The sequence below is a fragment of the Podarcis tiliguerta genome (genome assembly GCF_965153285.1).
Source record: "Podarcis tiliguerta genome assembly, chromosome: 5".
In the NCBI taxonomy this organism is placed as follows: domain Eukaryota; kingdom Metazoa; phylum Chordata; class Lepidosauria; order Squamata; family Lacertidae; genus Podarcis; species Podarcis tiliguerta.
The window spans coordinates 94,686,383-94,711,978 of NC_139538.1; the positions used below are offsets into that span (position 1 = coordinate 94,686,383).

Sequence of the window (25,596 nt, forward strand, 5' to 3'; positions counted from 1 at the left end):
GAGAAAGGCGATGGCAAACCTAGACAGCATCTTAAAAAGCAGAGACATCACCTTGCCAACAAAGGTCCGCATAGTTAAAGCCATGGTTTTCCCAGTAGTGATGTATGGAAGTGAGAGCTGGACCATAAAGAAGGCTGATCGCCGAAGAATTGACGCTTTTGAATTATGGTGCTGGAGGAGACTCTTGAGGGTCCCATGGACTGCAAGAAGATCAAATGCATCCATTCTTAAGGAAATTAGCCCTGAGTGCTCACTGGAAGGACAGATCGTGAAGCTGAGGCTCCAATACTTTGGCCACCTCATGAGAAGAGAAGACTCACTGGAAAAGACCCTGATGTTGGGAAAGATGGAGGGCGCAAGGAGAAGGGGACGACAGAGGACGAGATGGTTAGACAGTGTTCTCGAAGCTACAAACATGAGTCTGACCAAACTGCGGGAGACAGTGGAATACAGAAGTGCCTGGCGTGCTCTGGTCCATGGGGTCACAAAGAGTCGGACACGACTAAACGACTAAACAACAACAACATTAACTACGCAATGAGAGAGAGGAGCAACTCCTTTAAAGGGAGATGCCATCCAGAGTAAGGGTCTGTCTGTTTCACCTCACTGGTTTTTGATACATCAGATTCTTCATTCAATAAATCATCCTGAGGTCAAAAGTCAAGCAGCTAAGACTCTCAGTTCTTCTGAATCTCTCATTTTTAATAATGAAACCACTGACCCTGGTTAAATCTCCAAATTATATAAGGCTCTGTCTTACACGACTGGTGCCTTTTTATAGGCTTGAGGAAGTGCTGGGAGGCTGATCTGAACAACACGATTCATGAAGAAAAATGGCCTGGTATGTGCTTATCTCTAACTGTAAAGCCAATCTCTGAGCATGTAAAAGAAAATCTGCTGCAACTTTTTCACAGGTGGCATGTGCACTCACAGAAGTTGTGCAAAATTTTGGGAAGTGGAAGTGATAAGTGCTGGAGGAGATGTGTAACCCCATGATCATATTACCTTATGAGCGGGTTATCTCCTTATGCTTTTAATTGCTGCTAGATTTTGTGTGTGTGAGAGAGATTTCGAACATTGTAAAATATGACATATTCCCTGATCCAAGACTGGTTGATTCAGCTGTTATAAAAAACATCTTCTAAGACTCTTGTTGTGAACCTTGTGCCTGTAGCCAGACTGGTCATTTCTAAGAACTGGAAATCCCTGACTAGAGATCTGTTTACAGAATGGATCTCCCAGGTCTGAAGTATGGCCTTAATGGAAAAGTTAACTCATGAACTGCGGACTAGAAGGAAAAACAAGGCAACAGCTCATATTTAGATTATTTGGGCTGATTTTATTTTTTATATAATGACTAAATACCACAGCTATCTCCTGTCTTCAAAAGATGCACATCTATGGAGCAGTATTCTGGAGTGAAAATCTTCTGGTGACTCCTTGTCCTTCGATTCTCTATGTTCCTCCAGGGATTGTTTTGGGGTTATTATTTTCTGCATGTTTCCATTCTGCTTGTTGTTTGTACAGGGTGAGTCCTTTAAAAGAGGCCCCGTAGATACAGAGTACACATTTTATTTTAAAAGACTCACCCTGTACTTTTCCATGTTTATATAATTTTGTTGTCCCCGAAGGGGGCAATGACAATAAAGATAATAATAATAATAATAATAATAATAATAATAATAATAATAATAATATTATAGAATCATAGAGTTGGAAGGACCCCAAGGATCATCAAGTGCAACCCCCTGCAATTCAGGACTATGCAGCGGTCCCATACAGGGATCGAACCTGCAACTTTGGCATTAGCAGCAGCAAGCTCTAAGGGTCTAACCCATGAATAGGCAACCTGAGGCCCGGGGGCCGGATCCGGCCCAATCACATTCTCAATCCGGCCAGCAGATGGTCCGGGAATCAGTGTATTTTTACATAAGTAGAATGTGTCCTTTTATTTAAAATGCATCTCTGGGTTATTTGTAGGGCATAGGAATTCATTCTTCCTTTTCCAAAATATAGTCTGGTCCCTCACAAGGTCTGAGGGACCAGACCCCTGCCGAAAAAGTTTGCTGACCCCTGCTCTAACCAGCTGAGCTATATATATATACATCGGTTCAAGTACACATTCCAGCCAGGCAAATCCATTTGGGGGGTGAGGTAGCAGGATGAGGGAGGAGTGTTGCCTGAAGAGATTTCTGAGCACCATATAGGCCTTGAGGGCTGCACTGGCTCCTGGGCCTGATCTATAGCAATTTGTAATGGAAAAACAAATTAAAAACTGCCAGTCTTTAGAATGCAAAGAAATGCCTTAAAGAAAAAGCTTTCCCCTTTATTCTTTCATTTTAGTAAACAGTAGATGAGTTTTGTAAAATAAATAATCCAGCAAGCCTGCCCAAGCACATGATTTTAGCAGGTGCAAGTGTTTTAAAGTTACTGATCTTACTTTATAGACCTTGAAAATCTATGTAACTTGCTTTAAATATTTTAATCTTATTTTATGTGAATATTTCAGGCTGTCTTGTAAACTACTTGGAGGTCATTTCCTCTGTTAAGTGGTATGTGCTATTTGTTAAATAAAATGAAATATTCAGATAAATTGTAACCCAAATTGCTTCAGGGGTCACACACTAACTGGCCACCACATCCCTGATTTGAAGAAAAGCTCTTCTACTGTAGTCCATTTATGATATTTGAACTATCTGCCATTTAACGTTATATAAAAGTAGGGCTGCCATATTTCAAAAAGTGAAAGTGTTGAGATATTTTGTTTGTTTGTTTGCTTGCTTGTTTTGCCACAAAGTTGTTGAGGTTTTTTTTAGTTTTGGCCAAAGTTGTCTCCGAATTTCCAGACGTATGACAGCCCTATCAAAAGCAATTGTGAATCACAACATAAAAGACCTAATGGGCAAAGTGATACCAAATGACTATTGCACTGAACAAGTACCATATGGATGATTTGCACAACTCCGTTGCCAAAAGACTCGCCCTGGAGTGAGAGACAGAAAGGGGAAAATACCAAAACAACAATCTGTAAGGCTCACACTAAAGAGGTGGAAACAGCAGCTACACCTTTGAAAAATGAAAGAGAAAATTTAGACTTCCCTGTCCAGCTGAAAGTTATTTGCTCCAAGAGATTTTTTCTTCTTCAACAAAGCCATTTAGTCCACAAAGATTCAGGACTCTGTAAAGTATTTACAGGTGTATTTGAAGAAAAGGAAATGTGTTTTATAATATATTTCTAATTATGTTCACTGTTTACTTTGACGTGTATTTGATGTTGCTTCCTGTCACTGAACTGTGTTTCTTTTCTCACCTTTTGTAAAAAGGAAAAGGAAAGTGGTAGGCGAACTGCTGGCAAGTGCTAATATTTTTCTGGCTGGGTGTTCATTTGCTTTCAGCAGGACAAGGAAAAGTGCAAGTTCACTAAGGAGCCAATATTCCAATTACCCACCAAGCTTTATTTAAGCTCTTTGGGGAAGAGCGTAGGTTTGTGATGAAATGAACTTTCAAATGAAAGAAAAGTGGAAGCAACTATAGAATTACTCATCAATACAAAAGCCGTTCCCAAGATTCCATCACACTTGGGTGTGATCAAGAAATACAAAGCATGGTATGCCTTCACTCCCACTGGCTCCCATTAAGATCTAGGATACAATCTGGGACAGAGCTGAAGGCAGACAGACTCTTTCCATCCCATTGGCCAATTTAGGTCTCCCCATTTAGGTTTCCCATTTGGTCCACAATGTGGTTCGGCACAGGGCTGTTAACCCATGGGTCGAAACTGAAAAGGAAGCACCAGAAGTACATGCATATAGATGAATGATTGTCATGTAAACCTATGGTAAACTAAATGAATATGAAAAGAACCCTGTGGGGGCATTATCTGGAATCTCTTCATAACAATGGCAGCACACTAGTTTTTCCAATTTGGAGGGGCTGGTTTCAAAGACCTTCAGAATAATAATAATAATAATAATAATAATAATAATAATAAATTTTATTTATATCCCGCCCTCCCCAGCCGAAGCTGGGCTCAGGGCAGCTAACAACAACAAAACAGTACAAAAGTACAGCACAAACAACACTCTAAAATCATTCATTATAAAATTAATTAATTCAAGCCACTGGCAACCATTGGGCCAGAGCTCTGCGAAGATTGCCGAGGGAGGGAGTCAGACTGCGCTCTGGCCAAAGGCCTGGTGGAACAGCTCTGTCTTGCAGGCCCTGCGGAAAGATGTCAAGTCCCGCAGGGCCCTGGTCTCTTGTGACAGAGTGTACCACCAGATCGGAGCCACGGCCGAAAAAGCCCTGGCTCTAGTTGAGGCCAGCCTAACTTCTCTGTGGCCTGGGACCTTCAAGATGTTTTTATTTGATGACCGTAAGTTTCTCTGTGGGGCATACCAGGAGAGGCGGTCCCGTAGGTACGAGGGTCGTAGGCCGTATACTGGTGTACTCCACCAGAACTGAATGTTTTAATAACATTTTGGTAGGTATAGCTGTCGGCACCAGATTTAGGGCAGTGTGCCAAGCTGTGGGGCCCCACAATTGAGATGATCCATTGGGGGCCCCAAATTTTGCTCTTGCACAGGGCGCCATATTATAAAAGATTACTGAAATCCGTCCCTGCAGCTGTATGACAGGAAGGTACAGTGGTTCTGCCAAGACTGACAAGAAAGCTTTCAAAAAGCACCTGGAATTCAAGAAGACAGGGTCTTCAGGAACATTAGAAAATTCCAGGAGCAACAGAAATCCCAAACTGGGATAACGTAATACAAAATGGCCCTCAATGAGTCACAACTGTTTGGGTATCTGCAGTAGCATCCAAAAGAAATGTGTGATAAGCTGGCCAATTCACTGCAAGGAGAAGACAATGACATTCACCTTGTGTTCCAGCAATATCAGAAATCTGGTTAAAGGAATATGGACAGAACAAAAATTCAGGTCAGTAAATTTCTATTCCTTAGAGAAAAGGAGACTCGTGTGAGGTACGACTCTCTGAAGATGAACTTTCTAGGGAGACATTGCTAAACCAAAAAGGAACACAAAAGAACAAAAGTAAAATTGCTGGATCAGACCAAATAGTCCAGTATTCTGGTTCCAGCAAAAGCCAGGAAGATATTCAATGCCCACTGCTGTTTTCCCCCACTCCTGGTATTCTGAAGGCTTTTGATCACGGTTTTACCTAGCTTAATACTGAATAATTATTTGACCTATCCCACAGGCACCTTTGCCCAGCTGTGCTAATGATTACAGGCCGTGTTTCTTCTTTATCAAGCAGAAGTTTTTGTCCTTTGGTTCCCAGTTGCAGCACAGTGATTCACTGGGAAGGTTTAGCAGCATAAAAAGAAAATAGCATCAGTTTGCTCAGAGCCAGCTGCTGTGGTGAAATATTCATCACATAAGTGATAGTTATGTGCCTTTCCAAAGTGTAAAATAAATAGACCTTCCTAAATCAAGACTCCCCGTGGTCTATGTTTAATTCACTTATTACAGAAAACACTTATTTATCCCTCTATTCACAACATATCACCTTTGTACAATTTCATTATCACCATTATACAAAATTCTGCATGGTTGGTACTAGGATAGAACTGCAAAAAGCAAACCCGTAAGGGGAAAGATAATGTATATTCAGTTAAAATCACCTATAAATTGGAAATAGAAGGTAAAATTTGCTTCTGGCAGAGAACCAAGGACATTATTAGAGCCAGTATTTGTCATAAATGCAACAAATTAAAGGTCATTTGTCATTTAAAACACCACACCCTGTAAAAAACTAAGCTGGTCAGGTCTAGTAATCTGAATGGGAACTATATATGAGTAGAGATCAGCAAATCAGTCTGTTTTCTAATCTGTGACAAATTCTCATGCATTTGTTCATCGATTGTCTCTCCCATTTACTCCACTAGGCAAGAATTTTCAAGTTAGGTAGCCCGTAGTCCCCCCCCCCCAGCCTTGTTGCTGCTTCAGGACTTGTCAGTGCCACTTTTAACCTCTGACAGTTCTGACCCATAGAGACCTGTATTAATCCTACTTGCAATTTAGGGATTTTTGGTGCAGACAATATCATTCTTGAATAGCTTCCCCTTAGATTCATGCTGAATTTGCAATTAAACATGTATTTCAATCTATCATCAAACTCGTTATACACTGGTGCCTCGCAAGACAAAAAGAATCCGTTCCGTGAGTCTCTTCATCTAGCGGTTTTTTCGTCTTGCGAAGCAACCCCATTAGCGGATTAGCGGATTAGCGCTATTAGCGGTTTAGCGGCTATTAAAGGCTTAAGGGATTAGCAGATTAGCTGCTAAAAGGCTATTAGCAGCTTAGTGCCTTAGAAAAAGGGGGTGGGGAGCGAAAAAAACCCTCAAGAATCGCAAGACATTTTCATCTTGCGAAGCAAGCCCATAGCAAATTCGTTTTGCGAAGCACCTCCAAAACGGAAAACCCTTTCGTCTAGCGGGTTTTCCGTCTTGCGAGGCATTCGTCTTGCGGGGCACCACTGTATTTTCAACTCATGCATGGGAAGAGCCTAGATGCTTCCATCTTGCCTGGCTGCAAACAACACATACCTCTCCTGCCAGATGTTTCCTCTTCCAATGAGGATCTGGTCAGGGATGATCTTGAGCCCCCAGAAACTCAGAAACAGCTGAAGAGGGCACTGGCAAGGATCCAGAGAGGGAGCTTGGTGACTGAAGCAGAGGAAGAGCCCCTCAAGAGGCAAGCTGAGACCTTCGTTGTCAAGAGGAGCTGTGGAAGAGATCTCCTAAGGACTAATGAGGGAGTAGGGCACTCTTCACAAGGAGGAGTCTCTGAAGAAACTCCTAAGAGGCTGCAGGTGGGCCCAGGTGTGGTTCTGACAGCTCTGGCTTAAAATGCAAAGCTGGAAAAGCCGCTGTAACAATGTCCTGCTACTGTGTCTTATACGCAATTCTGGCTTTCTGCTCGCCTAAAAGTTGGGTGCCCCTTGACTTGTCTTTTGCCTCAGCTTGCTTGCTTACCTGGACCTTGATTTGCCTCTTTCCTGAGCACTTGTTGGAACCACTAGTTGCCTGGAATTGGACCTTAGGGTGGTCTTGGATGTGGCTGATGTCTGCTCATGGCAGCCTTGATTATCTGGAAGGTCCCCAGCAAGCACAGGACAGCAGCCCTAAATATGCGTGTTATCACTCATTACAAAAAAGTACTTTACGATAAAACACTACCTTTCCTTTAAAAAAAAGTGGCACATTTTTGAACCATGGGTGAGAACTATCAAAGCAAAAGTCTAATACAATACTTATTTGAAAGAACGCAATAACATAGAAAAGTCTGCCAGATCAGGCCAATGGCCCATCTAGTCCAGCACGCTGTTCTCACAGTGGCCAACCAGATGTCCCCATGGGAAACCCTCAAGTAGGCTCTGAGGGCAAGAGCATTCTCTCCTCCTGTGGCTTCCAGCAACTGGTATTCAAAAGCACGACCACTTCTGACTGTTTAGACAGAGCAGAGCCACTGTGGCCAGGAGCCACTGATAGGCTTATCCTACATGAATATTTCCAATTCTCTTTTAAAGCCAACCATGACTGCCTTTAGTTGGAAACAGAAAATACCTGAAGTAAACGAGCAAAGAGGAGTGGTGCAGACAGGTGTGGTTTATCTTAACGTGGAGAAATTAATATGCAAAACGTAGTTGAAATTAAAAGAGATAATTTCTCATGTGTCTAATTCTGTACATAAAAGATGTTAATAATATTCAAACTGTTCTAGCCAGGCATAAAGGTAAAGGGACCCCTGACCGTTAGGTCCAGTCACGGATGACTCTGGGGTTGCGGCTCTCATCTTGCTTTACTGGCCGAGCGAGCCGGCATACAGCTTCCGGGTCATGCGACTAAGCTGCTTTTGGCGAACCAGAGCAGTGCACAGAAACGCCGTTTACCTTCCCGCCGGAGTGGTACCTATTTATCTACTTGCACTTTGATGTGCTTTCGAACTGCTAGGTTGGCAGGAGCAACAGGAGCTCACCCCGTCATGGGGATTCGAACCGCCGACCTTCTGATCGGCAAGTCCTAGGCTCTGTGGTTTAACTCACAGCGCCACCCACATCCCAAGCATCTGGGTGTTGTTGTTGTTTAGTCGTTTAGTCGTGTCCGACTCTTCGTGACCCCCTGGACCAGAGCACACCAGGCACTCCTGTCTTCCACTACCTCCTGCAGTTTGGTCAAACTCATGCTGGTAGCTTTGAGAACACTGCTAACCATCTCGTCCTCTTGTCGTCCCCTTCTCCTTGTGCCCTCCATCTTTCCCAACATCAGGGTCTTTTCCAGGGAGTCTTCTCTTCTCATGAGATGGCCAAAGTACTGGAGCCTCAGCTTCAGGATCTGTCCTTCCAGTGAGCACTCAGGGCTGATTTCCTTCAGAATGGAGAGGTTTGATCTTCTTGCAGTCCATGGGACTCTCAAGAGTCTCCTCCAGCACCAGAATTCAAAAGCATCAATTCTTCGGCGATCAGCCTTCTTTATGGTCCAGCTCTCACTTCCATACATCACTACTGGGTAGCATCTGGGTAGGCTTATCTAAATAAGAATGTTTTAGCAGGTGCCAGAAAGTGTGCAGTGAAGGTGTCTGCTCAATCTCAATAGGCAGTTCCACTACCACACAGTTATCAGAAGGAAGATACACAGTTCAGTTTCAAAATCCTACCATACGTGTTAGTGACTTAATCATTAACTCCACTGAAATACTAGTGATTAAGGTAATTAATATAATTCACATTACCTAAAGAAGGTTAAAAGTATTGGGAGACCTGATCTTATCATTAGTTACAGAAGTTTGAAAAAAATAGGTGGAAAACATGCATTTGAAAAAAACGCATTGGAAAAGGCAGGGATTAATGATAATTTCTTGCAGAAATTTGGGAAGAGTTGGAGTTTCATTGAACTGTCGATCAAAATTTACAAAAACTGCTGTTCTTAGGCAATGGATGGCCTTGCTAAGCCTTTGTTGTTCTCAGGGACATAGTAATTAAAATGATGGAATGCTTGAGGTTTATAAAAAATGATGAAATCCAATGGATTTCACAGTTCACAGTTTATCAATGCACCTCCGGAACTAATATATGGATCAGAATGTAATTATTATTTGGATTCCACAGGTAATCCGTTTTTGTGATAGAGTTCTTGGCTCAGATAATAATTTTTTAGCATACAGGGGCTCACGAAGAGTCGGACACGACTAAACGACAACAACAACACCCAGATGCTTGGGACGTGGGTGGCGCTGTGGGTTAAACCACAGAGCCTAGGACTTGCCGATCAGAAGGTCGGCGGTTCGAATCCCCATGACGGGGTGAGCTCCTGTTGCTCCTGCCAACCTAGCAGTTCGAAAGCACATCAAAGTGCAAGTAGATAAATAGGTACCGCTCCGGCGGGAAGGTAAACGGCGTTTCCATGCGCTGCTCTGGTTCGCCAGAAGTGGCTTAGTCATGCTGGCCACATGCCGGCTCCCTCGGCCAATAAAGTGAGATGAGCGCCCCAACCAGAGTCGGCCACGACTGGACCTAATGGTCAGGGGTCCCTTTACCTTTACCTTTTTACCCAGATGTTTAGAAGGTGGAGGTAATTTTAATCTGTTTTAGTAGTTTAGCTTTTTGTATGTTTTAAAATAGAGTTGTAAACTTTTCTTGATTTTATTGTTTTACCTTTTTGTAAACCACTTTGAGGTTGTTGGGGTTTTTTCACAATCAAGAGATGAATAAATTTTATGAAATAAATATATGATTTTCAAAAAGGGATGGAACTAAATCCCCATCAATTAGGAATCATTTATGTTCTGTCTGTTTTTCCATTTTCTGTTGGCCAGGAGGTGGCAGACTTTTCTTTCAGAATCTTCTCCTGTCACTCATGCTTCAATCTTCCTGAGACTGTATACTGAGATTGTGTCATATAGATAATTTTCATGAAGACCCTTTGTTACATATCTTATGTACATCATGTAGAAATGAACACAGATGAAACATCTTAAGAGTTGTGGAAGTGATTTGAAGACAACTTCACTTCTCTGAAAACAAATACTTCAGAAGGCAACAAGTGTGCATTCAAACCGCTCCCACGGCAGTTCAGTGCCTAAGCCTTTATTGCGTGAGTTTGGAAAACATCTACAAAGCTCTAAAAACTATTGCTATCCTTTTGTACTAAGCTCTTTGTTTGAGGGTCTTCTGACGAGTATAACTCAACACAATACTTCACCTGTGGTCTACACAGACCCTAAAACTCCCCAGGCTCTCAGCAGAATTCCTACTCACAGGTTGCCCTTTGCTCCTTTGAAGCCTCCTTCCTGGGCTTCAAAACTACTGTTATCACTCTGAGGTTGCTTGATCTAAAGAACTTCCAGGATAGCTACCTGCTGATATAGACTTCCCAGTCAATCATGTCCCCCTCTGCATATATGACTCACTTGCTTATGATTTTGTAGAAGGCTTTTATGCCAATTTATGTCAAAGGCTACTCTATATCACTTAGGAAAGTAGTTACTGCGAAGAATTCTGGGATCTTACAGCAAAAAACATTTATTTATGCAAGATCCTTATCAGAGGGATCGTAGTGCATAGATGAGACACAGCAAAAACTTATCAGCTACGAAGTCTACTAGCCAACCAGTAAAAGACTTCTAAGCTAACGTGTCCAAGCATGGGTAACCCCATAAAGACACATGATGATCAGAGAAACTTGCCAGCCAAATGAATGAAGGAATCAGTAGCAACCAACTTTTCAAAGACAGAAATCCAATTAGCAACATCTCTGCTGAAATGATGAAACCATCTATTGTGACTGAAGCGGAACTATCACATACCTAAATCAGCACGTGTTGATTTATGGCAAAAGCATTGGAAGCCACTCAACAAGATGCTTGCACTAACAAAGTGCCATCCAAAATCCCATGGTATGCTGACATTTTGTAAGGAGGACTAAATCAGATCGCATCAGATATAAAGAAGACAACTTTTAGAAGGCATCTGAAGGCAGTCCTGTATTGGGAAGTTTTTAAAGTTTGATGTTTTATTATGTTTTTATATATGTTTTTATATATGTTATATATATGTTTTATTATGTTTTTATATATGTTGAAAGCTGCGCATAGTGGCTGGGGCAACCCAGCCACATGGGCAGGGTATAATAGTAATGATGATGATGATGATGATGATGATGAAATATATTCTCCCAACACCACTCATGGCATCTAGGTTGCACAGGGGAACAAGTGTTACTGTGGTCTAAACCACTGAGTCTCTTAGGCTTGCTGATTGGAAGGTCAGTGGTTCAAATCCCCGTGACAGGGTGACCTCCCGTTGCTCTGCTCCACCTTCTACCAAGCTAGCAGTTTGAAAGCATACCAGTGCAAGTACGTAGATAAATAGGTACCACTGCAATGGGAAGGTAAACGGGGTTTCTGTGTGCTCTGGCTTCCGTCAGTGTCCTGTTGCACCAGAAGCGGTTTAGTCCTGCTGGCCACATGACTCGGAAAGCTGTCTGTGGACAAACGCCGGCTCCCTCGGCCTGAAAAGCGAGATAAGCGCAGCACCCCACAGTCGCCTTTGACTGGACTTAACCGTCCGAGGGTCCTTTACCCTCACCTTTACCTAGGTTGCACCCATACAAGCCCCCAACTATGTTGCCAGCTTGCATTTGGAATTCTGAATGTGAATCAGAGCCTACGGCTGTACAAGTAGGCCCTGCTCATGTGAAGGGTTAGGGAAGCAGAGGTGGAGGAGACTGCAAGTCTCCTATGCTATATTATGCCAAAAGTTAAGTTTATCACTAGCTATCCAGAACACAGAAATCGGAGCAAATACTTTTGAACCACAGTTATCTTGAATTTCCTGATTATTTGAGCCTCTAGGGACTCGTGTTAATGTAAGAAATCTTCCTAAGAATGTCTACGAATTAAAATAATTTGGGTGTCTCCATAGGTGGTTTAATTAGTGCGAGGGCTCCTCCTTGGCTCAGTTGTTTCTTTTCAATGCCAGAACTGAACCCTGGAGCATATGCAGAAGAAATGAGAAGAAATCACTGAACATTCCTCACATCACTGACTAACTACCGAAAGTTCTCATGCATTAAGGATTATGGAGAAGGGCTTCTGGACTGGAAGATGGAATATAAGCCTGAGTCTGTGGAGAAGGGGGAACCTCTGGTTCTGGTGCCCCTTCAATGTCCTCTGATGTCCCTTGAAGACCTCCTAAGTCCCCAACCTCCCCTGTCCCCTCTTCCGCTTGTCCTGGTATGTACCATTCATGGCTACGCCTCTCAGTGGGATCCCCTTCTTCTTCCTCAGTGTACTGACAAGTGCACACACAGAAAGCCACCTTGTGCACGTTTTAAATGGAGAGGTCTAAAAGTAACACACAAATATAAAGGATAGCTGACATGTACCAAAACACTCCCATAGTATATATGGGTAAAAGCATCTGGTTTGCAGAGCAAGGAACATATATATTAGCTGGGAAAGTACTGTATTCATTTTCACACAATTAAGTAAAGGACTCCCAAAATCTTAATTAAATCTCAGCTATGGAAGATGACGGGGCAAGAACAAACATCTTTCAGGCAAGTAGTTGAATAAAAGTTCAGCTTTCAATGCAGTATAAGACAAGACTCAGTGTGAAGATGTGGCATAGTGGTTAGAGCCAATGTGGGGCAGAGGCTTGAGCAGCCTTTCCCAACATGGTGCCCTTTGGATGTTTTGGTCTACGGCTCTCTTCAGCCCCAGTTTGGCTGTGCTTGCTAGGAAGGATGGGAGTTGTAGTTCAAAACATCTGGAGGGGTGAAAAGCTGGAAAGAGTGTTGAATGACAGAGAGCCACTTGCACCAGTCTCTCTCTCTCTATCTCAGCCTAACTCAACTTCCAGAGTTTGTTTAAAAGGTAACATGTACGGACTCATGTATGTTGGCTGGTAGAAGAGTGGGATAGAAACCTACCTAGATGCTTAGAAAGTTGACGGAATCTGTTTGAGTATTTTAACTTTTGTACATTTTAAAGTATTTTTTTATTATTTTATCCTTTTGTAAACTGCTTTAAAACATTTTTTACAGTCAAGTGGTGTATAATTTTTAGAAATTATATAGTAAGTAAAAAATAATACCCTATTCTATTGTAGAAGAAAAATCCAAGGATTCGTAGAAGCTAAGGGGAAAAACAGGTATGTGTAAGACCAAGGATGCCAATTCTTAGTAGTTACAGAGGAATATTTTTTAGTGGGAAACTGACATGGAAGAGTTAAGGATCTCCACCCCACATTTCTGTATTCCAACTTGCCCTCTCCCCAAAGTTGCTTCCCCATAGAAAGAAATGCCCACTGGGGTTTAGTTACCCACATTTGTGTGCAATGTGCTGTTCGGTGCTAAGTTGCAGTACGCACTTTTATGATTGCTTCCAGCCTTGGCTTCTAGTTGCTTTTCCAGGTCTCAGCTTCCAAACAAATGCCTGTTCAAATGAGTAACTCCCTTCCTCCTCATGTGGACCTCTGAGAAAAAGGAGCACTTGCAAAGAAATGAAGAGGAGAGGAAATGTGTTTTCTTAGTCATGGCTTGTTTAATACTTCACAGTCTGAGGTGGATCAAGAAGAGCCATTATTATCCCATGCCCCTTTTTTACCTGAAGGGTGGAAAACTGCCAAGTTCTCAATTTAGTAGCATAACAGCACTCCTACAATACATCGCATTGTACGCACTGAGATTTCACCAGCTACAAACTATTAGGAAGCAAACATTAAAGCAAAACAAACTAGAAGCACTAGAGAGAACATGAAATATGAAGATGAGGCAATCTGTCTTAAAGTGTACACATTATGTTCGATGTTTCATTAAAAAAAATGCACCCAAAGAGTTTTTATTTTAATTCAGCGATATATGCTGGTACTCCGGTTTAATTTGGCATTTTAGGAATTCATGTTAGTGTGCATGCACACATTGAACAGAACACTTCCATCTCTAGCAGCCAAACAGATGGTACATGGCAGACATGTATAATGGTCTTCTTTTAATGAAGAGCTGCAAATCTGAAGGCCCTCCCTCTCCTACACAACCTCCTGAAAAGCAGGGTATTTTCATTTCCCTGTGCAAGGAAGCCTGTTCTTGGAGCCACTGTAGCTCAACAGTTAAGCACTGAGTGGCAAAAGAGTCGTCCCTAGGACTTCCGCCAACCACTCATTCCACCCCTTCCGTCTTGCAGAGCAGAGTTGGGCTAAGCTTGCCACCAGCCCACAACTACCCAGGCGGAGATCATGGGAAGGAGAGGGAGTTCCCAGACACAGATGTCCATGCAAATCCTCCCTCCTCAAACTGAGCTTGGATATGAACTGGAAAGAACATCAGCCCACGTCCACTTTCAGTGACAAGAGGGTGAAAAGGGAGCCAGCTATTTTAACAGGGTCTACACTAATTAAGGGACGCGGGTGGCGTTGTGTGTTAAACCACAGAGCCTAGGGCTTGCCGATCGGAAGGTCGGCGGTTCAAATCCCCGCGTCGGGGTGAGCTCCCGTTGCTCGGTCCCAGCTCCTGCCAACCTAGCAGTTCGAAAGAACGTCAAAGTGCAAGTAGATAAATAGGCAGGAAGGTAAACAGCATTTCCGTGCGCTGCTCTGGTTTTGCCAGAAGCGGCTTAGTCCTGCTGGCCACATGACCCGGAAGCTGTACACTGGCTCCCTCGTCCAATAAAGCGAGATGAGCGCCACAACTCCAGAGTCGGCCACGACTGGACCTAATGGTCAGGGTTCCCTTTTACACTAATTAAAAATAAATACTATCCCTTTTACTTGACTCTTAGACACTAGCAGATATTGAAAGTTAGCACATTAGGGCACATTCTGAAGACTACTTAATGTAGCTCCATTATCCATCTGTATATTTCCCCTACAAATACAGTGAAAATAACTTCATCTCAAATTTATTTTTGAAGATTAATGGATTTCTTCAAAATATCCTATTCCAGCTCATGCCTGGGTTTTGCTGGACGTAGGCCACCTGAGATGGTTGTTTGGCGTTGCACCAGCTCAACAGAGCTGTGGAGTCGGCCCTTAAAATCAGACCCTACATGTGATTATGTCAACTGTTGTTTGTGTGCCCCTGTACAATAACTGGGTCTCAAACAGAAGGGGTAGTTTGGTCTCCCTCAACAGAACACAAATAACTTCATTCTTCCCCACACTTCCAGGTCCTTCCTAATTTTGTTCCAAACTGGTACATAATTATTTTGAAAAAGATCAATACACTTGGGAGTTAATATAATCCCAAGATATTTAACTTTCTTAACCACTTCCATATCTGTTTGTTGCTGAATTCTTTCTATTATCTCTTGGTCCATATTTTTAACCATTATTTTCGTTTTGCTCTTATTTAATTTGAATCCGGCAACTTGTCCAAATTGCTCTATCTCTTCTAACACTTCGCTAATACTTTTAATAGGGTCTTCTATTGTTATAACCAAATCATCAGTGAAGGCTTTTACCGTATATTCCTTACAACCAACTGTCACACCTTTTATCAAATCATTACTTCTTAACGCTCTCAACAAGACTTCCAGGACCAATATGAATAACAATGGTGATAAGGGACACCCTTGTCTTGTACCCTTGGTTATAGCAATATCGTCTGTCAGTACATTATTAACAATTAATTTTGCTCTTTGTTCAGAGTATATTGCCTTTACACCATTTACAAATGAATGACCCATCTCCATAAATTCCAGATTCTTTAACATAAATTCAAATGCCTTTTCCGCATCAACAAATATCAACATCGCTTGCTTATATTTCTTATTAGTCAGATATTCTATTATATTTATTATGTTTCTTATATTGTCTTTCATCTGCCTCCCTGGTAGGAATCCTGTTTGGTCCTTATGTATCAGTTCCTTTAATGTCTTTTTCATTCTATTTGCCAAGATGTTAGCAAATATTTTATAGTCATTGTTCAATAGCGAAATTGGCCTATAGTTTTTAACTTGAGTTAAATCTGAATCCTGCTTGGGAATTAATGTTATATATGCTTCTTTCCATGTCTTTGGTATTTGTCCTTCTTTCAAAATATTGTTCATAACTTCTACCAATGGTACAAGTAAGATGTCTTTCATTTCTTTATAATATCTTGCACTAAATCCATCCGGTCCCGGAGTCTTCCCACTTTTTAATTCTTTTATAGCCGTTTTAACGTCTTCCAATTGGTTCATTCAATTTATTTTTATTTGTCACTGGAATCTTTTGCACCCCTTTCTTCTTTAAATAATCTTCTATCATCTTTATCTTAGATTTCTCTTTTCTTTTATATAGATCTCTATAAAAGTCCACAAATCCTTTCCTTATTCCTTTCTCAATGTCTTGATCTTCTACTTTAATCTTTTTAATTATATTTTGTTCTTTCCTTTGTTTAAGTTGCCAAGCCAGCCATTTTCCAGATTTATTTGCAAATTCAAAATTCTTTTGTTTCATTCTTTTTATATTCCACTCTACTTCTTTATTGATTATCATAGCGAATTGTGTCTGAAGTAATTTTATACTTTGCTTAACTTTTTCATCCTTAGGTCTGTTAATCAATTTTTTTTCATTCTCCATTATTTGTCTTAAGATTTCTTTTTCCCCTCTTTCTCTCAATCTGTTTTTTATTGCATTTTGCTGAATAAAGAAACCTCTCATGACCGCTTTACTAGCATCCCAGACCATATTAATTTTTGTTTCCTTATTTATATTGTTCACAAAATAGTCAGTTAAACATTTCTGTGCTCTTTCCACAATCTTCTGGTCATCGAAGAGATTCTCACTTATTCTCCACCTGAATGATTTTTCTTCACACCCTTTCAGAATACCTTGGATGGCGTTGTGGTCAGCTAAAACCTTAGATTGGATCTCAATTTTTGTAAATCTTGAAATTAATTCATTAGATATCCAAATTTGATGAATTCTTGACATTGATTGATTTACTTCTGAATGAAAGGTAAATTGTTTCTCTAATGGGTGTCTCAATCTCCAGATGTCTATCAAGTTGCAATTCTCAACCATATCGAAAAAAGATTTTGGTAGTTTCCCTTCTTTTGTTTTACCTTTATTTCTTAGTCTGTCCATTTCCATAGACACCACTCCATTGAAGTCACCCATTATTATAACTTTTTGATCCATATATTCAAATAGTTTCTCTTCTAAGTCCTTAAAGAATTCTGCTTTGCTTCCATTTGATGCATATATTCCAACTATTATCAATTTTTCACCCTGCCAATTGATTTGAACTGCAATAATTCGACCCTCTTCATCCTTAAACAATTGTTGTGCTTCTAATTTATTTTTAACACATAAGACCACCCCTCTTTTCTTACTTTTGTCTGATGAGATAAACTCGTTTCCTAATTTTTTGTTGACCAAAATTTTCCTATGTACTTTTTTCACATGAGTCTCTTGTAAACAGATTATTTCCAAATTGTTTTGCTTTAGATATTGTTGCACTTTATTCCTTTTTTTAATATCGTTCATTCCATTAACATTCCAAGTCCATAATTTCAATGCCATGGTGTCAATCAATTAAATATTCTTTTTATTAACTTTTTATTTCTCCTCTTCCTCTTCTTCTGTTTCTTCTTTTTCTTCTTCCTTTTTTCCTCCCCTATCTTTTCTTTTATTTTTCCTACTTCTTTGCTCTTCTTCCTCCTGGTCCGTGGCTTCTCTTTCACCACCTTCTGCTCCTGCAGCTTCTAATTCTGTTCCTTCTCTGGTCAGCCCCTTGTATCTTCTAAGAAATTTGTCGACTTCATCCGGTTTTGTCAGTCTGTGCCTCTTTCCTTTATAGGTAAATGCGACGCCTTCTGGAAACTCCCATCCAAATTCTATATCATTCTTTCTCAAAACTTGTACCATCTCTTTGTATTGATCTCATTTTTTCAGAAGTCTTAATGGCACATCTTTAAAAATGATTATGAAACTCCCATCTATAATTAAACATTTTTCTCTATTTTTTTTGCAAAATTAAATTTCATATTCTCTATCCTTGAAAACAATTAAACAGTCTCCTGGGAATTTCTTCACTCTGGTTGTCTTTGTTTTAATCCTAAAGGCATTTTGAATCGTTTTTTCCACATCTTCTATTTTCATATCTAGCCATTGAGCAATCTCTGTTGTCAGCTTTTCTTTAATTTTCTCACCTTGAACCTCTGGCACAGACCTGAACCTCAAATTCGTTTCTCTTTGTCAAAGTTCATTCATCGAAACCACGTCCCACAACTCCTCTTGCGTCTTATTCACCTCAGATACTTCCGCTCGTATTTTTTTCCTCCTCCTTTCGGGACTCTCTCATTTCCAATTTCATTCTCTTCATTTCTTCCTCCTGATTCTGCATTCTTTTAGAAATCCCTTTCATCTGCTCTTTTAATTCATTCACTGTAGCATCCATTTTTTTATCCACTTGCTCTAATTTCGTCTCGATTTGGGCTATTTTGTTCTCAATATTTTTCTCACTGCTTGTTATATCTGTTTTTATCTCTGTCCTTAATTCTGCAAGCATTTTAGCTATATCTATTTTCCAATCTGGTTCCTGTCTCGAACCCCTTCTTTCCCCCGGTGTTGCCCCCTCACTTTTCTTCTGCAAATGTGCCATTTTTAACCACTTTTAAAATTCTTCCCTCAATTATGAAATATAAAGAGGGGAGAGTCAACTTTCTAATTTAGATTCAACACAAAATTTTATAAATTTAAATTCAACATAAAAATCAAATTATAATTCCAAAGTATTTTCACCTCTTTTTAAAATTTAACCAACCCCCCAAAAAGAAAAAAAAAACGTAGCCAACAGAGCACTCACCAATGATCTTTAAATTCTCATGTATAGAAAAATTAAAGACAGATTTTTTTTTAAACTTCACAATTTAAAACAGTCTAAGAACAAAATAATATCAACCTTGAGAACAATTTAGACCTTTAAGCATGTATATATGAGCAGAGAGAAAAGGGAAAAGAAACAAAGAAAATTATCAGCAAAAATATCGATATTAATATAAAAAGTTAATCCCTTAAAAATAATAGCAAAATATGGTAGCAAGGATTTATTTAAATGTATTGAGAGCTTCCCTGATCTTGAACAAATAAGAAAGGAAGAGTATGATTTCTTGCCATTTATTCGGCCAATTCCACTCAGGGTTTAATATCAAACTTTCTTTTAAATCATTCAAAAGCTTCACGCCTCTTGTATGGCCAAATCCACTTTTACGGTTTTGAATACAAATCACAAATAAAAGGGAGCCACCTATAAAAATAAAAATCTTTGATCTTGCAGGGTCCAAAAGAAAAGAAGGTGAAGGAAAAATAAACCAATATGCAAAAAATAAATTAATCCAGTTAGCCACAAACAGGAGCGTTCAATTCAGTCCAAACCTCTCCGCTAGTTGTTGCAGTTCACAGACATAACAAAGTAGCAAGAGGAGAGAGAAGGTATCTCTCTAAAAATGGCGACAAGATGGCACTTTGTAACTTTCCTTTCACTAGTGGTAAAAAGAGGGGGGAAGGGAATTGTCCATCAAGAAAAGCAAGTCTTTCTATCGTTAAATCTCTTAAAAATTCCTCCAATTAGAGCATAACGAGTTTATGTCTCCAAGGATTAATTTCTAATCTTCTTTTTTGAGCCAAAGCAATTATTTTAGTTATTCTCTTTGTTTTAAACCCCTTAACTTCTGTTGCGCAGATTTTTTAAAAGTGAAAGTAAACTGTCTCACTGACTCTGGTACTTCAACGCTTTCTCCCAGCGAGACCAAACGACCTCCCAAAGTACTGTTCAAGGAAAGCTCTTCATCCCGTTTTCGACCCCTTAAGTATCTTCTTTACAGAAATTTTGTGAAGAGCTTTTTAAAGAAGTAAATCCAAAGTATACCATAAAAACTCCCCGTTTGTCGAGACTTACAATTTTTCCTGTTCCGCGAATTCTTCTTGTGTCAAAATATAAATTCCCAGTAAGGCTGACCTCCTTTTTTCCACCTTACTGCCTCGAATTAGTTCCAATTAGATCCGTCGATTTGTGTTTTATGTTCCAATTCGATTTCTTCTTTTTTGAGAACAGATCACTTTGTGCGCAAGCCTGGAGCTTCGCTTTAGAGAGCTAGAAATGGCTTCCCGCTGCCAACGTCTCAACCCCGCCACACTCGTCACCCTCAAAAAGAGGGCTACTTGGCAGCCAGGGGAGTGTTTAACTGGCAAAGCCGGGACCCCTGCCTCTCAGATTCCCTTCTGAGAGTATTTGGGGGGCTGCGGCGCTCTTGCAGACACCCTTTAGGCTCTCTGAAGCTGGATACGCTTGCAGCCAAGCGATCCTGCTTGCTTCCACTTCGCGATCCACCAGAAGTCTCGGTGCTGGAGGAGACTCTTGAGAGTCCCATGGACTGCAAGAAGATCAAACCTCTCCATTCTGAAGGAAATCAGCCCTGAGTGTTCACTGGAAGGACAGATCGTGAAGCTGAGGCTCCAATATTTTGGCCACCTCATGAGAAGAGAAGACTCCCTGGAAAAGACCCTGATGTTGGGAAAGATGGAGGGCACAAGAAGAAGGGGACGACAGAGAACGAGATGGTGGGATGGTGTTCTCGAAGCTACAAACATGAGTCTGACCAAACTGCGGGAGGCAGTGGAAGACAGGAGTGCCTGGCGTGCTCTGGTCCAGGGGGTCACGTAGAGTCGGACACGACTAAATGACTAAACAACAACAACAACAATAAAACTGCTGAGGCAAAAGGAAATCCTTTTTCAAGAAGCACATATTTAACTGCTACGGGATCTGGTCATTGTTACTGGCTTAAATGGCTTTTTAAAATGGATAGTCAAATTCATGGGGGATGAGTCTAACAGCAGCTATTAGCCATGGCAACTCAATGAAGCCTCCATATTTAGAAGGAGCAGACGTTTGAGACTCAGATGCAGAGGCCATGGAATGTGGCAGGCCATTTTTCTTTTAAAATTCTAATTCACCTAAAGCATTTTTCTTTAAATGAAAGGTGATATTAACATTTCCGATAAACACGCGCTCTACCTCGTCCACTCGACTGAGGTGGCCTGGGGCCGCGTGACGTCATATGACCCGGGACGTGCATGACATCAGCATGCCACCGTGGAACTTGGGCGGGGGGAGGCCCTTTCATTGTAAAATTTGGCGGGGGCAGCCTCAAAGTGCAAAATGCAGTATATAATTAAATCAGTGTTGCAAATAAATTATACATTAAAATTATTACTCTATCATATACAAATAGGGACGCGGGTGGCGCTGTGGGTAAAAGCCTCAGTGCCTAGGACTTGCCGATCGAAAGGTCGGCAGTTTGAATCCCTGCGGCGGGGTGCGCTCCCATTGTTCGGTCCCAGCGCCTGCCAACCTAGCAGTTCGAAAGCACTCTCGGGTGCAAGTAGATAAATAGGGACCGCTTACTGGCGGGAAGGTAAACGGCGTTTCCGTGTGCTGGGCTGGCTTGCCAGATGCAGCTTTGTCACGCTGGCCACGTGACCCGGAAGTGTCTCCGGACAGCGCTGGCACCAGGCCTCTTAAGTGAGATGAGCGTACAACCCTAGAGTCTAGCAAGACTGGCCCGTACGGGCAGGGGTACCTTTACCTTTTTTATATACAAATAGTTCATTTAATTAGGTTTCTTGGCAGAAAAGGACACCCAGGTTTAAAGCTGAATATTTTTCATCTGATGTTTGTTACCAGCTGGCTTCTAAATGCTGCTTTCCAAACTTTTATGTCCCTTCTTTCAAAATAACCATGAGCATGCATTATACAGGAAATATTGATACTGTTCCAGTCTTAAGTGACTTGAGCATGAAGCCCCCTTCCCCTAGAATTTTACATATTTCCCCCTTGTTTGAAAACAGTTTTCCAGTGTATTTTCCCACCCATGCGTAGAGCTTTCTATTCTCGTCAGTGTTGCCAGTCAGTCTGTAGTTTAACTGCAGACTGTTCAACTATTTTTATTTTAACACAGGTGTGGAGAGATTTTTTTTTTTTTTAAGACTTCCCTTCTCTCTATCGCTGGCAAGCAGTCTGCCTGTCACGTCTGCCTGGTCACAGTTTTAAACAGCACTTCATTTCATAAGACACTTCTTAATATCTTTAGCAGCATGAATTCTGACACATCTTTCTTTCAGCTCCTCCACAAGTACTTTACGTTGAAACCTTGCAAAGGTACCATAATGTCCATATCATTCATCTACCTCCATTTTTAACTCACTAAGGAGAAAAAAGCCCCCAGTCATTTCTTCGAGATCAGTGGTTTTCAGGCTTTCTACCTCCATATCAATTTTTCTTCCAACGAAATTCTCTGCAGAACCCTTGCATGTTGTAGAGGATTCTGGTCAGATTCTCTGGCAGACTTTCATTTCCTACACTCACCATAGGCTTAGTATAGAATCATAGAATCATAGAGTTGGAAGAGACCACAAGAGCCATCGAGTCCAACACCCTGCCAAGCAGGAAACACCATCAGAGCACTCTTGACATATGGTTGTCAAGCCTCTGCTTAAAGACCTCCAAAGAAGGAGACTCCACCACACTCCTTGGCAGCAAGTTTCACTGTCGAACAGCTCTTACTGTCAGGAAGTTCTTCCTAATGTTTAGGTGGAATCTTCTTTCTTGTAGTTTGGATCCATTGAGTAAATTGAGATTGTTCCCCAGATAACACCCAACTCTTCCCCAAGTTTGCACATTCTAGAAGATGATTCACCAGGACCATTTCTGAGGAACCCCAGTGAGCTTGCAGGGTGCCCTGTGATACCTAATCACAATTTAGAAGTCACTGGTCCATATTTTATTTAGTGAATCATCCCACTCAAGATTGGGGATTTCATTGGCAGGAAATGAAAGGGCCCATGTCTCATGCATCCTGATTTCCTCCAGCTGTAAGAGGTTCATCTTTGTTGACAAACTTTGATGAGAAGTTTAAAATATTTCCTATGTACTGAATAACCTTTCAAGTTGAGTATTTGGACTTAAATATCCAATATATTTTTGTCAGGTTTTCTGACAGTCTAAAACTCAAATTCTTCTAAACCATTTAAGTGTGATATGCCTCAAGGTACTATGTCCCAGAGTACACAAAAGTATAGTTTTATGCCTACACATTAAACCCAAGAACTAATGTATTTTGACTCCTTGAATTTCCCCTATAGGCAGAGATATGTCAGATCATTGAACCAAATTAAGTGCTTTAGACAGAACTGATGGCAAAACCCCAAAGTCAAATGATTTTAATGCTACAATAATGGCATTTGCTTCAAAGCTAATTTCAATATAATTTATGTGAAGACTGAGATATGTGACTAAGTCTTAGTATTACAAAATGTAGACAGTCACCAGAAACTCCATGTCAGGGCCAACCCAACTCTTATAAAGGTAGGAGACCCCACCTCTGCTATTCTTCAAGTCACGAAATATGCTCAAGAACATATTATGAAATAATCAGGTATTACGTTCTATCATGATTTCACAGTTACTGTATAATTTTTCAAAATGCTGTGGGTGGTATTCCATGCTAATTCTATTCAGAGTTGAGCCATAGGAGTGTGGTGTTGTGGGTTAAACCACTGAGCCTCTTGGGCTTGCCAATCGAAAGGTCAGCGGTTTGAATCCCCGTGACAGGGTGAGCTCCTGTTGCTCGGTCCCAGCTCCTGCCAACCTAGCAGTTTGAAAGCACATCAAAGGAGAAGTAGATAAATAGGTACCGCTCCAGTGGGAAGGTAAACAGTGTTATGTACTGAGGTTCTCATCCTGGGCCAGCAGGGGGATACTGTAGATAGTTATGCAAATGAAGGATCGAAAGTGACGTTCAGTGATTGGATAGTTTGTATGCAAATGAAGGATCGAAAGTGGTGTTCAGTGATTGGATAGTTTTAGAAAGTTGCAACAGTTACCTTGTTCTGGAGCTCTATATAAGCAGGCTGACTGAGCTCCTCAGTTCAGTTCTGTTCCAGCTTACAAATAAAGAGCTGCTTTGGAAGAATCGCTGTGTCGTCTGATATGTTCGCCCACAACTTAACAAACAGCATTTCTGTGTGCTGCTCTGGTTTGCCAGAAGCCGCTTAGTCATGCTGGCCACATGACCCAGAAGCTGTCTGCGGACAAACGTCGGCTCCCTCGGCCAGTAAAGTGAGATGAGCGCCGCAACCCCAGAATCATGTGCGACTGGATTTAACTGTCAGGGGTCCCTTTATCTTTACCTTTTTGAAGGATCAAGGATCAGGCCCAAGGATCCTTCCACCCATGAACTGCCCTGGAAATGTCAAGCTGCCTTATCCTGCATTCTGCGGTGAAGCTGCTCCTTGCAATTCCTAAAAGATCAGAAGCCCACTCCATCTTGGGGCAGGGTTTTCAGTGTGGCTGCCTGTGTTCTGCAGAAAATATCCCTCTTGAGGTACAACAGGTGCCTACAATGTGTATTTTTCAGAAACAATTGAACACGTGCTTCAAGAAGCTTTTCCAGTGGGATGAAAAGGCAGGCTATCTGGCAGCTCAGTTTTGGACTATGATCTTTAAATCTAACTTCCTAAGTATCAAACTATTTTTTTCAAAATTCAGCCTCTGAATTTAGGAATCATTTTGAACAAGTACACTCAATGTGTAGGTTGGGCAAAGTAAATTTAAATCAGTAAATCAAGGACTGAAAATCTCCTTAAAATAACAAAATTCTCCCCAGCATCTATATTATTCTGTAGCTATAGTGTTATAGGATTTCAATGAACCTTTCAGAAATGGGAAAAATATCACTTGGTAGGTTGATTTTCCTTTCCTCAATCCTGACAGTCTTCTTCCTTTTAGTTTGCAGGGATATTTAGTTGGGAGTTTATTAAGAGATGCTGGTGCCAAGGCCCCATTACAGCTTCTTTTGTTATTTCAGACATTACACTTGGGGCAATGAAGATTAGATATTTGCCTTCTAGCATCTGGAAACAGTTTGGAAATTGACTCCCAATTCTTAGAACTCTGTAACTCAAACAGGTAAGTACCAAATCCCAACATAAAAGCTAATACGTAGCACACTCCATTATAAAGAGGAAAATATGATATTTCTAAACATCTGGGACTACCTACTTTGAGGGTTTGGGGGTTTTGTTTTTTTAAAAAAGAAAAATCTTCTTTTCCTGAAATTCCAAGTGATCTTATTTCCCAATAATAACCCTACTTTTAAGTTATTACAGTGAACAGCCTCTGGATTTACATTTTTTGTACCTTCCTATATTTACCGTAACTGCTCTGTCATATATGATCTAGTTGAGATTCCTGAGTTGCAGGGGGTTGGACTAGATGCCCCCAGGGTCCCTTCCCACTCTACAATTCTATGATTCTGAATCTCTGTTACACACAAATGGATATTTTCATTTTGTAGGCGAAGCTGCAACACCCCCAAAAGTTTAGAGATCCAAAAGAAAAGCATTAATTCTTATGTGCAGGGGTATAGAAGAGCAGGAATGGGGTTGAGCACAGATTTGGGACTTTTTTCATATTAGCAGCAATTACGTCAGGCTGCTACAACATCATGGTACCTTGCGCCGACAAGTGAATGAAGTAAAGACGAGGCCTTCAAGTTTGACTGCTGTTTGTAACAGCAGGGAAATAATCCAAG

The 25,596-nt window shown here is 41.0% G+C and overlaps 1 protein-coding gene and 1 long non-coding RNA gene across 4 annotated transcripts in view; one reads left to right on the plus strand and one right to left on the minus strand.

Moving 5' to 3' along the window:
• The window catches only part of LOC310677773, a 207,748-nt gene extending 183,742 nt beyond the window's left edge, over positions 1-24,006 (plus strand). Inside the window, exon 3 of the long non-coding RNA XR_014511434.1 lies at positions 23,695-24,006. This is a non-coding gene — a long non-coding RNA (uncharacterized lncRNA). The remainder of the gene's footprint in view (positions 1-23,694) is intronic.
• The window catches only part of SCUBE1 (signal peptide, CUB domain and EGF like domain containing 1), a 194,684-nt gene that overhangs the window by 117,559 nt on the left and 51,529 nt on the right, over positions 1-25,596 (minus strand). The window lies entirely within an intron of this gene.